This window comes from Pongo abelii, chromosome 10 (genome assembly GCF_028885655.2).
Source record: "Pongo abelii isolate AG06213 chromosome 10, NHGRI_mPonAbe1-v2.0_pri, whole genome shotgun sequence".
NCBI classification, from domain to species: Eukaryota; Metazoa; Chordata; class Mammalia; order Primates; family Hominidae; genus Pongo; species Pongo abelii.
This window is the reverse complement of record NC_071995.2, coordinates 27,226,281-27,235,793: the sequence shown is the minus strand read 5'-3', so window position 1 is coordinate 27,235,793 and position 9,513 is coordinate 27,226,281. Positions and strand designations below refer to the sequence as shown.

At 40.8% G+C, this 9,513-nt stretch overlaps 1 protein-coding gene across 9 annotated transcripts in view; it reads right to left on the bottom strand.

The window, feature by feature from the left end:
* RASSF8 (Ras association domain family member 8) overlaps positions 1-9,513 on the bottom strand; it is a 130,518-nt gene that overhangs the window by 118,663 nt on the left and 2,342 nt on the right. The window lies entirely within an intron of this gene.

The following is a 9,513-nucleotide window of genomic DNA, read 5'->3' as shown; positions in this document are numbered from 1 at the left end:
ACGGAAGACGGAGAAAATTTCCTCAGCTGTCCAGGAGGTAAAATCAGAACTAGATGAATTACTCAAGGCGAGGTGGCACAGGAAAGACAATATTAAGAGTAAGATGGATGATGGTCCCACAAATCCCAGCAGGAAATCAAGGAAGAAGTTAGGTGACACACTGATCCCGAGAAACTGACACATAGTTCAGTGGGCAGCGGCCCAGAAATCAGGGCACAGAGCAGTGCAGGAGCACAGATCCGGACATTCAGCACCATAAAGGTTGGAGTAAAAACAATGAAGGTGGGTGACGGGTGAGATCACTCATTAACAGAAATTCTTACATTCTTAGGATGTGAACTCCTTTCAGAACTTGATGAAAAATTCTGCAACCTCTCACCAAAAAAAAAAAAAAAAGTAGGGTGGTACAGGAAGAAAAAGAGTGTAAAAGCACATGAACATTTTGAGAAAAAATATCAGGGAGCTCGTGGGCTTCCCTGCTGCCCACACAGGGACTACAGGTTAAGATATCTTGAGGAGGCAGGTGAGCGAGCAGAGACGGGAGGTGAGTGGGGAAATAAAGGTCTAAAGCAGCATTTCTCATCCAGGATGCCACTGGCACACTGCAAGGAACAAGTCTTCACCAGATAGGATGCTGAGTACCCCTGGCCCAGCCCCCGGCCACTAAATACCAGAAATACCCACCTCTCCAGTCTGCAACAACCAAAATATGCACCCACATATTCCAGAATGGCACCACCCCACTGGAGAACCCCTGTTCAAGAGGGAGCGGACAAGGCAGCAAAGAAAACTTGGAAAGTTCCAGGTTTGAAAGAAAAGCAGATCCAATCTTCCAGCCACCCCTCCAAAATATACCCAGGATGTGACCCTTCTCCTCACTTCCCCACCTCCACCATCAGCACCTCATCTAAGCCATCCCTTGCACGGATTGTTGCAATCATCTCCTAACTGGTCTTTCTACTTCTAGCCTTACTTCCCCTTGGCAAACACTTTCCATATAACAGCAGAGTGAGCCTTTTCAATTTTACTAATTCTATTTAACAAACACTTTTATAATACTATCTGCCATGCTCTGTTCTTCACCAATATTAACTCATCTAATCCTTACGACACTATGAGACAGGTATCATTACTATCTCCATTTTACCGATAAGGCACAGAGAAGTTACAGAACTAATCCATGGTCCTACAGCCAGCATGTAGACGATTGGGTTTTTACTGCAGTCGCCAGCTCCGGAGTCTGTGCTCCTGCCTGCTACCCAGGCTCCAGTCCAGTTTATTCATTCCTCTATTCAAGACTCTCAACTGTCCTCTCACTCAGAGTCAAAACCAAGATCCTTGCCATAGCCAATAAGGCCTGAGGTATAGGGACCCCCACTACCTCCTCTACTTCATCTCCAGCCCTTTGCTCCCTCCAGCCTTACCCGCCTGGCAGCTGGGATGTGGGCACACATGTGAGCACCGGCTCCAGGGCCTCTGCACTGTGCCCTCTATCTGGAGTGTTCTTCCTGCAGGCAGCCAGGGAGCTGGCTCCTTCATTTCATTAAGGTCTCTACTCAAATGTGCTTACATTAGCAAGGAGTCCTATCCATCCAATATCAAATAACACCTCTACTCCCACCCCTAGCATTTTCAATCCCCCCACCTTATTTTTTTCTCTAAAGCATTTATCATCAAATAAATAAAGTGAAAATATTTGTTCATTTATTATCTCTCTCCCCCTAGTACAGTGTGCTGTCCATGCAAACAGGAGCTTTGTGTGTTTTACTCTCTGCTATATCCTCATTCATGGAGGGGCGTGCAATTCGGCTTTGAATGAACAACTAAAAGGATGAACAAAGAGGCTGGGTGCGGTGGCTCATGCCTGTAATCCCAGCACTTTGGGAGGCTGAGGCGGGCGGATTACCTGAGGTCAGGAGTTTGAGACCAGCCTGGCCAACATGGTAAAAGCCCCATCTCTACTAAAAATACAAAAATTAGCCAGGTGTGGTGGCACACACCTGTAATCCCAGCTACTCGGGAGGCTGAGGCAGGAGAACTGGTTGAGCCCAGGAGGCAGAGGCTGCAGTGAGCCGACATCGTGCCACTGCACTCCAGCCTGGGCGACAGAGCGAGACTGTGTCTCAAAATAAATAAATAAATAAATAAATAAATAAATAAATAAATAAATAAAACAAAGAAAGAGTGATGCCAAGGAAGCAACGTTTCAAGATGGAGGGAGACAGCCCAACAGTGTAAACATGCTGCAAACAACTTCAGTTATATTAGGGCTGAAAAGTTTCCTCTGGTTTAGGCAATTAAGATACGGATGCCTGTGGCATGAAATGTTTCTAAGAAATGGTACCTGGCTGGGGAGTGAGTTGGCAGGTGAAGTAGTAGAAGCAATAAGCACAGACAACCCTGTAAGAAGCTGGCTGAGAAAGGAGACAGCTAGAAGCAGCACCAGGGTCAATGGACTTGACATATTGTTTCCAGGCCCAAAGCAAGAAGTCAAGGAAAGGCGAGACTGAATTCGGGAGAGAGGATGGATTACTGATAGAGAAGGGCCCTGAAGACAGCGGGCTCCAGGGTGTGCATGGTGAGGAGCTCTTCTCCCATCCTTGCATGACTTGAACAGACGGGGTTGTCTCTAACTCCAGTTCTCTTCAGAGCTACTTGCCTGGATAGACTGCAGAGGGGTCAGTGCCTGTCCTCCCCAGAGAGCAGAGGCCTCTCCTGCCTCCCAGTTCAAACAAAATGATTATTCAGAGCTCATGGAGTTGGGTAAGGGGAAGGCACTAACTCTCCACTGAGGTACTTCATATCCATTTGTTTCCATATGTGGACATACATAAACATCTCCTTTATTTCAAAACAACCCAGAGTGAAGAATCAGTGGCCCCATTTAGATATTAGAAACCTGAGGCTCGGTAAGGCTCACAACTTCTTCAAGGCTACACCTGTGTAGCCAGGCTTTAACTTAAGTGGGCACTCTTTCCAATCATGCCGTTACTCAGTAGAATACAATAGGGGAAGAAACACATAATCAAGACTAGAAAAATTAAAATTAAGTGAATGATCTAGGTTGGGAGGTTTTCAAAGAAAAAAGTAATATAATTATCAATAGGAAACATTTTTTAAAAAGTGTATTTGAGATTAGTTAAAAGGGGTAAGGTATGTATGTGCCCTCATCACCAGACTTTATTATTATAACAGAGAGCAAATAACGAAAAGAGAAAGGAAAAGAGGGAGAAGGAATGTCTGAGTAGGAAAGCCTCCCACAAAGGCTATTGTAAGGAAACTAGAAATGTGATTAAACGTGACAAAAACACATTATCAAGTACTGGCTTGGAGATAGCTGCTTTTCATTTAGTTGGTCATCCAGCTGTGATACAGTATCAATACTGTGTAATACCATGTGTATATCAACAGATACAATAAAAAAAGATGTAACAAACAATTGATTTTTGACAAGGGTTCAAAGGCAATTCAGTGGAGAAAGAATAGTCGTTTCAACAGTGTTGGAACAACTGAATTTCCATATGCAGAAAATTAACTTCCATCCATAACTCACACCATGTAAGAAACACAAAATGCATCACAGATCTAAATCTAAAACATAAAACTTCTAGAAGAAAACATAGGAGAAAATCTTTATGACCTTAGGCTAGGTAAAGATTTCTTAAATACCACACCAAAAGCCCAATCTATAAAAAACAAATTTATAAGTTGAACCTCATCAAAATTAAAACCTTCTGCTTTTCAAAAGTCACTGTTAAGAAAATAAAACGATGAGACACAAACTGGGAGAAATTCTTTGCAAAGCATGTATTTGATGAAACACTTGTATGCACAATATATGAGAATTCTCAAAATTTAACAATAAGAAAACAACCCAATAAAAACACCAGCAAAAGACTAGGACACTTCACCAAAGAAGATACAAAGATAGCACAAAAAACACGTAAAAAGATTCTTTACATCACTAGTTGTTAGGGAAATGCAAATTAAAACCACAGTGATGGCTGGACACATGGCTCATGCCTGTGATCTCAACACCGGGAGGCCAAGGTGGGAGGACTGCTTGAGGCCAGGAGTTCAAGACCAGCCTGGGCAACATAGCAAGACCTCATCTCTACAAAATAAAATATTTTAAAAAACAGCCAGGCATGGTGGCACATGCCTGTGGTCCTAGCTACTTGGGAACTATGACTGTACTACTGTACTCTAGCCTTGGCAACAGAGCAAGACCCTGTCTTTAAAATTAATAAAATAAAAATTTTAAAAACCCACAATAAAATATCATAAATGTCTAAAAAAGACCAACTATGCCAAGTGTTGACAAGGACACAAAGGAAACAGCATGTTTACCTGCTGGTGGTAAGAATGTAAAATGATACAATCACTTGGGAAAACAGTTTGGCAGTTTCTCAAAAAACTAAGCATATACCTACCATAAGATCCAGCCATTCCACTCCTGGGTACTTACCCAAGATAAATGAAAGTATATGTCTATACAATACTTGTATGCAAGTATTCATAACAGCTTTATTTGTAATAGCCAAAAATTAGCAACAATTCTAACGTTCATCAATAGGTAGATAAATGAGTTGCTGTGTACTCACACAATGAACTACTACTCAGCAATGAAGAGGAATAAACTACTACTACATACATCAACATGAATGAATCTCCAAATCATTATTCTGAGTTTAAGAAGCCTCAACAACAACAAAAATGTACATTACTGCATAATTCCATTAATCTAAAATTCCAGAAAATTTGAACTACTCTACAGTGACAGAAAGCAGACCAGTGGTTTAGAGGAAAGGGGAGAATGAAAGGAAGATAAATTACAAAGGAGAATGAGAAAATTTGGGGTGGGCCTGGTGGCTCTCACCTGTAATCCCAGTACTTTGGGAGGCTCAGGTGGGCGGATCATTTGAGGTCAAGAGATAAGCCTGGCCAACATGGCAAAACCCAGTCTCTACTAAAAATACAATACTTAGCCAGCCATGGTGGCACAAGCCTGTAGTCCCAGCTACTCGGGAAGCTGAGGCAGAACTGACTGAACCTAGGAGGCAGTGGTTGAGTGAGCCAAGATCATGCCACTGTACTCCAGCCTGGGCAACAGTGCAAGACCCTGTCTCAAAAAAAAAAAAAAAAGAAAGAAATTTGGGAAAGTGATGTGGGAATGATTCATGTGTATACATAGATCAAATCTTGTAAAATTGTACAGTTAGGTATGTGCAGTTTATTGTGTGTCCATGATATCTCAATAAAGCTGTTTCAGGCTGGGCACGGTGGCTCATGCCTGTAATCCCAGCACTTTGGGAGGCCGAGGCAGGCGGATCACGAGGTCAGGAAACCAAGCCCATCCTGGCTAACATGGTAAATCCCGTCTCTAATAAAAATGTAAAAAATTAGCTGGGTGTGGTGGCAGGGACTTGTAGTCCCAGCTACTCAGGAGGCTGAGGCGGGAGAATGGCGTGAACCCGGGAGGCGGAGCTTGCAGTGAGCCGAGATCGTGCCACTGCACTCCAGCCTGGGCAACACAGCAAGACTCCGTCTCAAAAAATAAATAAATTAATTAATTAAATAAAGCTGTTTAAAAAAAGAAATATAAGGGAAGTCATTATACACTAAAAAAGAAAAAATACAGCACAAATAAACTGCTATAAGATATTCTGACATTTAACGTACTAGAACTTCCCGTAGAAATGAACAAATTTTACCTTCAACGTTACAAAACATCCCTATTTCTCACTGGTATTTTTACAGTAGAGTTTCATCGATTATAAATCCATTCAAATATTTTAAGCAAAAATAAGGGTAAAACCTTACTTTCTGCCCAATATCTATCCATTAAAGAGAATCCCAATTTCCTTTAAACATATATACTTGTATCTGGAAGAATAATTTAGTCTTAAGCGATTTTCCAGTAGTAAAATTACTATAAGGATAAACATGATTTAGCACTCACGAGCCAATGATAGCTAACAACAGTGACAAAATATAACAAGAGTGACAAAATACAACAGTGACAAAATATATTACCTACATAAAACCTGGTAGCAAACTATCACAGCTCTCCTCTTGTTATAACCTGCATTTACGTCTGATTTCTTTTTAAAACAAAGAGTAAAACATATGCTAATGAGTAAGAAAATATTTTTCTGCATATATAAAATTTGGATAGCCCTACAGTTCACTACAGTATTTTGCAACGTATCTGAATGTGATTTAAAAAACAAACAAACAAAAAAAACACTTGCTAAGAATAGACTTCTAAATCCTATAGCAAGTCTGTGAAATAAATGGGTAATAAATATTATTGGTGTTAAAAAGCTCCAGGCAACTTGTTCAAGGTCACCCAAGTAACCAGTGGACATATATACATGGTGGAAAAAAAATAACAAGGGTTCCCAACCATAACTTTCCTCTCCTCCACAGTGGCAGCTACTCGTGATGCGAATGTCCTGCGGGCACAGAGGGCCTGCACGGAGGCAAATCACCTGGTGTGCCCCTCTCAGGGCTTGCTCTCAACATTTTTAAAATCAGGTCTAAATAAGCACCAGGGTAAGGGTCTGGCTTGCAGGGGCATCTCTCTCTTCTCATGCCTTCCTGACTAGAAAATCAGAGGTGGGGAAATGTAGGAACAAAAGGAACAATTTTCTTTTGTGAAGCAAATATATGGAAAGAAAGCCTAAGCTTCACTTTTCCAATTCTGACCAGATAAACTACTCACTCCTCCTCTCCGAGAGCACCCAACAGGGGCTCAAAAATGCTGCTTTCATCCTCCTTGCTCTCCCAACCCAAGAGCACGCAGGCTAGGGAAACCTCAGGGTCCAGACCACTCAAAGGATCACAGTTTGGGAACCCCTGAGGTGGACCGCAGAGGAGTATGTTCTGAAGGACTTGAATCAGCTGCAAAGTGCCCCCACATACTCAGTGATCTATAAGATACAAAACTAGAAAGAACTAGAACTACACTCTAAGGGTGTGAGGAAATAATTTTTAAGGAATACTAAAGTCCTAAAAAACAAGTCAAGAGAAAAATGCAGAATTATGTAAGAAGTAGAGATTACAAACATCAATAACAGACATAAGTACTTCAGAGTTAGAGGACATCAAGCTAATATTTCGTAAAGAGCAACCACATGACAAAAATACTCAAAGCTGTAAGCCTTCTTTGGCCTTGGAAGGTCATGAGACTTTTTTTTTTTTTTTTCTTTTTTTTTTTGGCTAAAACAAGGAATGCTTTAGTGAGAGAGAAGAAAAGAACTTCCAGACTTCTAGGTGGCTCCCACTTTTTTTTAAAAAAACTCCTCCTCTCTCTTAAGTGTATGGTCCAGTGATGTCTAGTTACCATGCAAGTCACATCAACAGCTGGACAGCACTGAGCATCCTTAGAACTCTAAGTCTTGCTTTTCTACTAAAGTTTTCCCAACCTTCCTTTGATGTCTGGCACCACCAGCCGACAGCAGCTGACTAACGTGTTATCATGTGACACTGTGTAAAAGAGTAAGGCACGGTAAGATTTTTTTTCCTTTCAGTAAGCTTGTGCTGATAAAAAAAAAAAAAAAAAAAAAAAAAGATAATTATTTTAATGACGTATTTAGAAAAAGGATTATGTACAACAGAAAGTCACAAGGGTAACACTAATTAAAAGGTGTCTCAATTTATTACTACGAATCTTTCACAGAGCCTACATGCATTTTTACCTGATATTCGCAAAGGCCGTTTCATATTACACATATAACTGGGAAAGAAGGAATATAGAAAAGTGTGGGTCTGGCTTTTCTATCATGAAAAGCAAATTTAACAATGATAAAGAAGGCAATCAAGATACAAATACAGAAGCCAGGCATGGTGGCGCACACCTGTAGTCCCAGCTACTCAGGAGGCTGAGGCAGGAGGATCACTTGAGGCCGGGAGTTTAAGACCAACTGGGCAACATAGTAAGACTCCATTTCAAAAAAAAAAGATAAAGATACAAACTGACATTACGATCTTACTCATTATATCAACATATTTATTGAGCACCTACTACATATACCGGGCACTGGTGAATAAACCAGGTATTATTAACTTCATATTAACCTCAAGGGCAAGAAAAGGACCCTAAGTGATTAAATAATATATAAATTGTGGTAAATATTCAGAAGGAAAAGTGATTATGCTATGAGGGAGAAAATAAAGGACCTCTAATTCACATGATGATAAGGGTGGCCTTGTCAGAGAAGACCTTTATGAGAAAGGATATTTGAGCTAGCACCCAAGGATGAGAAATTACTCAAGGAGATGATCCTAAAATAGGGAGACCAACAGCATGAGCCACAGCCCTGAGGCTAGTCTGCTGGAGAACTGGCCAAGATGACAGCAAGAGATGCAAGTGGAGGTAGAGATCAAATCACGCAGGACCCTGAAGTAATGTCAAGGATTTGGTGTCTTATCCCCAAAATAAATAGAAGTGTTTCCTGAGAGCCCTGACAACTTTAAGACGGCAAATACTTTCTTTTTTTTTTTTCAGGCTGCTGGTAGTAAAACAGACTGCAAGGGGTGCAGAGTGTGTGCAGGAGGCACCACACCAAGGAAAAAGATAATACAGTACAGTGGCTTGCATTAGCATGGTAGAACAGTGGGGACTGAAAATCAGACCGGTTTGAAAGAGATTTTGCAATAAAAATGGACAGCAGGACTTTATGATGGACTGGTTTGCTAGGGCTGATAGAAGAAAAGAGAGAGTGGAGTGAGCTACTCCTTGGACGGATGAGATGAAAAATGGAGGGGGAACAGTTTGAAAGTTTGAGTGACCAAGAGCTCAATTCTGAAGGAGTTTGAGATGTTGCCATTTATTGGCTGAAATGTGCCAGGCACATCTAATATATATTAGATGTTCTACTCACCATAGCATCCCTTTCAGTAGTAGTATCCCCATTTTCCAGAAATCCAACTGTAGATCACAGAGGCTGAAGTGGCATGGCCCAGCTCACTCACCTCGGGAGTGACAAAGTCACACGTGCAACCCAAGTCTGGCTGGCAGTGGGGTAAACATTCTTTCCACTATACAGAATACTTGGAAACTCTCTCTACACTTTGAATTTTTAAGTCTATTTAGGGTTGGAGCAAGTTAGCATCAAAGAAGAGTAAATAAATGTTATATTATTTTTTAATCCAAATCTGTAATTTATGATGCATGTTTTTCTATCCAAATCCCATTCCCACTCCACTTTTACCTGCAAAGAGTTTTGTAATGTTTTGAACACTAGCAAGATATCTAAGATCTTAATGTTTTATAATAAAGGAGCAAAGCCATTATGCCACAAATTAACCATAAGAAAAAGGCAACAATATCCCACGGCAAATAATATTTTTACTTCCAAGTCATTATATACATCAACATAAAACAGATCAATTAATGAGTCAGAAACCCTGAAGACCTAATCATTTCTCAAAACACAAGGCAGTCAGGTCAAAAACTGACGTAAGTCACCATGTATAGAAGCCTACAAGAGCCAAACACTGAAGATT